The sequence below is a fragment of the Phascolarctos cinereus genome, unplaced genomic scaffold (genome assembly GCF_003287225.1).
Source record: "Phascolarctos cinereus isolate Bilbo 61053 unplaced genomic scaffold, phaCin_HiC Scaffold_9;HRSCAF=440, whole genome shotgun sequence".
Taxonomy (NCBI): Eukaryota; Metazoa; Chordata; class Mammalia; order Diprotodontia; family Phascolarctidae; genus Phascolarctos; species Phascolarctos cinereus.
In genome coordinates, this window is record NW_027556402.1 from 91,236,020 (window position 1) to 91,243,664 (window position 7,645).

Below are 7,645 nucleotides of genomic sequence, written 5' to 3' on the forward strand. Positions count from 1 at the left end.
GCCCTACCTCAGCATACCAGGGGGAGATCCTGAACCCCAGAGTGGTGGAGCAGGCAAGCACCAACACCAGAATCCCCAAGTGCCTCAGTACAGGCAGGGGGACCAGTGGAAACTGGCTCAGAAAACCACCATGTGCCAGAAAACCAGCATGTGCTAGCAGCCAAGTCTCCCAGTGCCTCAGCTAAACTCTGGGAAGCACAACTCCAAGAGGGAAAACTCCAGATGGAGAAACATCCTGCAGCAGCAAAATATCCATCTGCAAGGCCCAGGTGAGCAGGAACCAAAGAAAGGAGTAAAAGGTCCAGGTGAGCAGGTATCCCCCGGGGCCAGACTCCCCTGTAGAGGGCCGGCTTTGGGGAGTTGGAGGGCTTAGGCCAGCCCAGGTCTTACCTGCAGCTTGTACTAAGCCTGACAGCTGTGAAACTCAGGATGTCGGCTCACCACCCCCCTGTTCCGTCTCTTGAGAACAGGATGCAGGAAGGGAGGAAACGGATGGGGTACAGGACAGGACGCAGGAAAGAATGTAACAGACAAGGTACAAGGAAGTAAGGAAATCACTTAATTAGATTTGTACTTTTCATGAATAATAATGTTACTATTGCTTGATTCAGTACTATATAAGCCTGAGCCATCAGATCAATAAACAGAGTTTGTTCTTCACTGCTCTCACCTGGCCCATGTTTCTTTCTCTCTTCACACTCTGCCGGCATCAGACCACAGCTGGGGACGCAGGCGCTCCCGGCACTCCCCACCTCTACTACTAGAGCTTCAGTGTTGCTGATTGCAGCCCAACACCAGGTAAACTGCCAGAACCCTACAGCCTTCAACTGACAGCATCTGAGGCTCCAGCACACAAAGCCAGTGTCCAGGCCCCAGGCTTCCAGCATAAGAAGCCATCCAGCAGGACAACTCAATTTTTTTTTTTGTAAAATTCAGGAAATAAGCAAACACTATGAATAAAAAGAAATGTGCAATGACCATAGATTCTTATTATGGGGACAGGGAAGATCAAGGCAGAAATTCAGAAGAGTACACCATTGTGAACAAACCCACATCCAAAACCTCAAAAGGGAATGTGAACTGGTCTGAAGTCCAAAAAGCCTTCTTAGAAGAGCTCAAGAAGGATTTTAAAAGTCAAATAAGAGATGTGGAAGAAAAATTGGGAAAAGAAATGAGAGGTATGCAAGAGAGAGTCAATAGCTTGGAAAAGGAAGGACAAAAATTAACTGTACAAAACAAGTTCCAAAAAATACAATTGGACAACTGCAAAAAAAAAAAAAAAACTACACTGAAGAAAACAACTCCTTAAAAAGCAGAATTGGCCAAATGGAAAAGGAGGCACAAGAACTCACTGAGAACTCCTTAACAAGTAAAATGGGCCAAATGGAAAAGGAAGTACAAAATGTAATAGAAGAAAACAATTTGTTAAAAAATGGAATTGGAGAAGTGGAAGCTAATGGCTCCATGAGACTCTAATTACTCTAGTGAACCAGTCAAATAGAAAAAAAAAATGAAAAAAAAAAGATGAAAATGTAAAATACCTCATTGCTAAAACAACTGATCTGGAAAATAGATCCAGTAGAGAGACAATTTAAAAATTATTAGTCTACCTGAAAACCACGATGAAAAAAAAGAGCCTGAACAGTATCTTTTAGGAAATCATCAAGGAAAAGTGCCCTGAGGTCCTAGAATCAGAGGATAAAATAGCCTTGGAAAGAATCCACTGATCACCTCCTGAAAGAGATCCCAAATTGAAAATGCCAAGGAATATAGTAGCCAAATTCCAAAATTACCAGGTCAAAGAGAAAATACTGCAAGCAGCCAGAAAGAAACAATTTAAACATCATGGAACCACAGTCAGAATTACACAGGACCTTGCAGCTTCTACATTAAAAGATCACCGGGCATGGAATATGATATTCTGTAAAGCAAAGAAGCTTGGATTACAACCAAGGATCAACTACCCAGTGAAAATGAGCACAATATTTCGGGGGAGGAGATTGACATTCAACAAAATAGGGGACTTCCAAACCTTCCTGACAAAAAGACCAGAGCTCAACAAAAAATTTGATCTTCAAATACAAGATTCAAGAGAGACATACAAAGTAAACAGGTCAGAAAAAACAAGAACAACAACAACAGCATGTTATTAATATGGGCAAACTGTTTATATCCTTACAAGGGCAGATGACCCTTGTAACTCTTGAGAACTGTATTGTCATTACACCATCTTAAAGGTGATATATAGCTAGAGGGGGTCGGTATAAGTTGACTTTGATGTAATGATAAAAAAACTAATTAAGTGGGTTAAATGGATCTAAGTAAGAGTATTAATAGGATCTAATTAAGAGATTGTACTGGGAGAAAAGGAAAGAAGGATGCAGACAAAGGTAAATTACATTATAGGAAAAAAGCACAAAAACCTATTACAGTAGAGGGAAAGAAGGGAGGGAGATGAGCATTGTTTGAACCTTACTCTCGTCAAATTTGGCTCAAGGAAGGAATAACATAATCAGTTAGGTATAGAAATCTAACTTGCTCTATAGGCAGTAGGAGAGAACAGGGGCAAGAAAAGGGAGGGAGATAGAAAGGAAAGAAGAGTAGTAAGGGTAAAGAGCAAGAAAAGGGAGAAGGGTAATAGAAGGGAGGGAGGTCTGAAGGAGGTGGTGGTCAAAAACATAACTCTAGTGAAGAGGGAAAAGGAGAAAGGAGAAAGAACAGAATAAACAGGTGGGAAATAGGATGGAGAGAAACACACACAGGTAATATTCATAACTGTGAATGTGAATAGGATGAACTCTCCCATAAAATGGAAGCAGATAGCAGAATGGATTAAAAACCATAATCCTACAATATGTTGTTTACAGGAAACACATTTGAAACAGAGGGACACACACAGGGTAAAGGTAAAAGGCTGGAACAGAATATATTATGCCTAAGCAGAAGTAAAAAAAAGTAGGGGTAGCAATCCTCATCTTAGACAAAGCAAAAGCAAAAATAGATCTTATTAAAAGAAATAAGGAAGGAAATTACATCCTGCTAAAAGGGACCATAGACAACGAAGTAATATTGTTGTTAAACATATATGCACCAAGTGGTATAGCATCCAGATTCTTAGAGGAGAAGTTCAGGGAGTTACAGGAAGAAATAGATAGCGAAACTATACCAGTGGGGGACCTAAACCTCCCCCTCTCTGAACTGGATAAACAAGAAAAAAGTTAAGAAGGTGAATAGAATTTTAGAAAAGGTAGATATGGTAGACCTCTGGAGAAAATTGATTGGGGATGCAAAGGGATACACTTTTTGCTCAATGGTACATGGCACATATACAAAAATTGACCATGTATTAGGGCGTGCAAGGAGGATGCCTTCTCAGGCATGGATTGGATGGTGGAGAAAATGGATCTGAAAGAGTCTGATTTTGATGCCCTGCTGGGTATGGATGACCTGGAATCCACCTGCTCTGAGCTTATTGCCATGTTGGAAGACTCGTGTGATCTGTTCGACCCCTTGGCCACTAATAGCAACACTAACAACAAAGAGTCTCCTTCAACAGTTAATTCAATTGGCCAGTTCCCAGAAACTCTACTTGAATCTGATCATATCACCCCCCTCACCTCTCATCAGTCTTTTCCCCTTTCTCTAAGGGCCCTGACCTCTACGCCAGACCATTCTTTTAATTTAGAACTAGGTAGTGAAGTGGATATCTTGGAAGGAGACAAAAAACCAGAAGCTGTTTAAGGGATGATGCCAAAGGATATCAAAGAGAAAGAAGGCCCCTCAGGTAATGGTAGTGGGATCGGAATCTGTACTAGCCCTGAGTCCTACCTGGGCTCTCCCCAGCATAGCTCCTCCACTTCCATGGGTTCTCTGAATAAAAGACAGCTCTCTTCAGACCCCATTTTTCTATCTGCCTGCCCCAAACCTTATGACTGTCCCCTTGAGGACAAAAAAGAAAAAAGTAGATAAAAAGCTAAAGAAAATGGAACACCCGTTATAGGCAGAAAAAGCAGGCAGAACAGGAGGCGTTATCTGGGGAGCGCAGAGAGCTAGAACAAAAGAATGAGGTTTTGAAGGAGAAGGCAGATGCCCTGAGGAAAGAGATCCAGTATTTAAAGGACTTGATAGAAGAGATCTGGAAGGCCAAGGAAAAGAGGAAAAGTCCCTAAGTTATTGGGTAGTCAGATATTTTGGGTTTGTGTGTATCTAGGAGTCTTGTGCTGTCTTGTTCAATAAATTACTTTGTAGTAAAAGTGAAAAAAAAATTGCTATAAAGATGACCCCAGACTCATTTCCAAAGACTGGTGTCTCAAAGACTTTTTATTGAAGAGATTGAAATACACTATTTCGATTCTCAAGAAAAACGGGAGCACTTCCTTGGGAGGAGAGAAAATGCATGCGGTAAAAGAAGCCAGGGCAAGCTTTGTAGTTAGTAATTGCCTAAATCCTCCCTTCTGGATCAGGATTGGTCCTAATTCTTCTGGGTTACAATCTTCCTTATATGGCCCACTCCTAACATACATTATGTGCCTAGAATTGTGTTATACTCCCCCCCCCCCCGGCCTCCAAGAAATGTGGAAACTTAACTCTTTCATTTCTCACGATTCCTACTTTTTTTTTTTAAAGTAAAGATTTGGTTTCCACGCCTTCCCAATTTCCTTATCCGTTTCAGATCATAATGGAATAAAAATTGCATGTAATAAAGGGCCGTGGAAAGATAGACTAAAAATTAATTGGAAACTAAATAATCTAATCCAAAGGAATGAATGGGTCAAACAACAAATCATAGAAATAATCAGTAACTTCATTCAAGAGAACAATAATGAGACAACATACCAAAACTCATGGGATATTGCGAAAGCTGTTCTTAGGGGAAGTTTTATATCTCTAAATGCTTACATGAATAAAACAGAGAAAGAGGAGATCAATGAATTGGGCATGCAACTAAAAAAAATAGAAAAAGAGCAAATTAAAAATCCTCAATTAAATACCAAATTTGAAATACTGAAAACCAAAGGAGAGATTAATAAAATTGAAATTAAGAAAATACTGAACTAATAAAGAGCTGGTTTTATGAAAAAAAATCAATAAAATGGATGAACTATTGGTTAATTTAATTTAAAAAAAATAAAGAAGAAAATCAAATTACTAGTATCAAGAATGAAAAGGGTGAATCAACCATCAATGAAGAGGAAATTAAACCAATAATTAGGAACTATTTTGGCCTACTGTATGCCAATAAATTTGACAATCTTAGTGAAATGGATGAATATTTACAAAAATATAATTGCCCAGATTAACAGAAGAGGAAGTAAAATACTTAAATAACTCCATCTCAGAAAAAGAAATTGAGCAAGCCATTGATGAACTCCCTAGGAAAGAAATCTTCAGGGCCAGGTGGATTTGCAAGTGAATTCTATCGCAAGTTTAAAGAACATTTAATTCCAATACTATATTTGGGAAAATAGGTGAAGAAGGAGTCTTACCAAATTTTTTTCATGATACAAATATTGTGCTGATACCTAAACCAAGAAGAGTCAAAACAGAGGAAGAAAATTATAGACCAATTTACTTAATGAACATAGATGCAAAAATTTTAAATAAAATATTGGCAAATAGATTATAACAACTTATCACAAGAATAATACACTATGACCAGGTGGGATTTGTTCCAGGAATGCAGGGCTGTTTCAATAATGGGAAAACTATCAGCATAATTGATCATATCAACAACAAAACTAACAGAAACCACACGATCATCTCAAGGATGCAGAAAAATTTGTCAAAATACAAAATCCATTCCTATTAAATAGTAGAGAACATAGGAATAAATGGAGTCTTCCTTAAAATAATAAATGCCATTTACCTAAAACCTTCAGCAAACATCGTATGTAATGGAGATAAGCTAGAAGCATGTCCAATAAGATCAGGACTGAAACAAGGATGTCCATTATCACCACTGTTGTTCAATATGGTACTAGAAATGTTAGCTTTAGCAATAAGAGAATAAAAAGAAAAAGAAATTGAAGGTATTAGAAGAGGCAAAGAAGAAACAAAGCTATCATTCTTTGCAGATGATATGATGATATACTTAGAGAATCCCAGAGCATCAAGTAAAAAACTACTTAAAATAATAAACAACTTTAGCAAAGTTGCAGGACATAAATTAAATCCACATAAATCGACATTTCTATATATATTACCAACAAAGCCCAACAGTAAGAGATAGAAAGAGAAATTCCATTTAAAGTTACTGTAGATATTATAAATATTTAGGAGTCTACCTCCCAAAATGAACCCAGGAACCATATGAACACAATTACAAAACACTTTTCACACAAATAAAATCAGGTCTAAATAATTGGAAAAACATCAGTTACTCATAGGTAGGCTGAGCTAACATAATAAAAATGACAATTCTACCTAAGCTAATTTACTTATTCAGTGCCATACCAACCAAACTACCAAAAATTATTGTATAGGGCTAGAAAAAGTAATAACAAGAATCATTTGGAAGAACAAAAGGTCCAGAATATCAAGGCAACTAATGAAAAGAAATGCAGGGGAAGGTGGCCTAGCAATTCCAGATCTAAAATTGTATTATAAAGCAGCAATCATCAAAACTACTTGGTACTGGCTAAAAAAAATAGAGTGGTGGATCAATAGTATAGGTTAAGTATGCAAGACACAGTAGTGAATGACTATAGTAATCTATTCTTTGATAAACTCAAAGACTTCAGCTTCTGGGATAAGAAATCACTGCTTAACAAAAACTGCTTGGAAAAACTGGAAAAGAACATGGCAAAAACTAGGCATAGACCAAAATCTTACATCATATGCCAAAATAAAGTCAAAATGGGTACAGGATTTAGATATAAAAGCTGATACTATAAGCAAAGTGGGAGAGCAAGGAATAGTTAACCTGTCAGATTTATGGAGAGCAGAAGAATTTATGACCAAATGAGAGATAGAGAACATTATAAAATGCAAGATAGATAAATCTGATTAAATTAAATTGAAAAGTTCATAAACAATGTCAAGATTACAAGCAACCAAGATTAGGAGGAAAATAGAAAATTGAGAAAGAATTTTTACAACCAGTGTCTCTGATAAGGGCCTCATTCCTAAAATATATAGAGAATTTAGTCAGATTTATAAAAATACAAGTCATTCCCTAAATGATAAATGGTCAAAGGATATGAACACACAGTTTTCAGATGAAGAAATAAAGCCATCTATAGTCATATGAAAAAATGCTTTAAATCACTATTGTTTAGAGAAATACAAATCAAAACAACTCTGAGGTACCACATCACACCTATCAAATTGGTCAACATGACAAAACAGGAAAATGATAAATGTTGGAGAAGACATGGGAAAACTGGAACACTAATACATTGTTGGTGGAGTTGTGAACTGATCCAACCATTTTGGAGAGGAATTTGGAACTATGCCCAAAGGGCTATAAAAATGTACATACCAGGGGCAGGTAGGAGGTGCAGTGGATAGGGGACCGGCTCTGGATTCAGGAGGACCTGAGTCCAAATCTGGCCTCAGATACATAATACTTAGTAGCTGTGTAACCCTGGGCAAGTCACTTAACTCTCATTGCCCAATCAAAAAACCCCCAAATGTACACATCCTT

General features: G+C 37.7%; 1 pseudogene; it reads left to right on the forward strand.

The window, feature by feature from the left end:
- The first annotated feature begins 222 nt into the window (after positions 1–222).
- On the forward strand, positions 223–4,169 carry LOC110196439 (cyclic AMP-dependent transcription factor ATF-4 pseudogene; annotated as a pseudogene).
- The last annotated feature ends 3,476 nt before the right edge of the window (positions 4,170–7,645 follow it).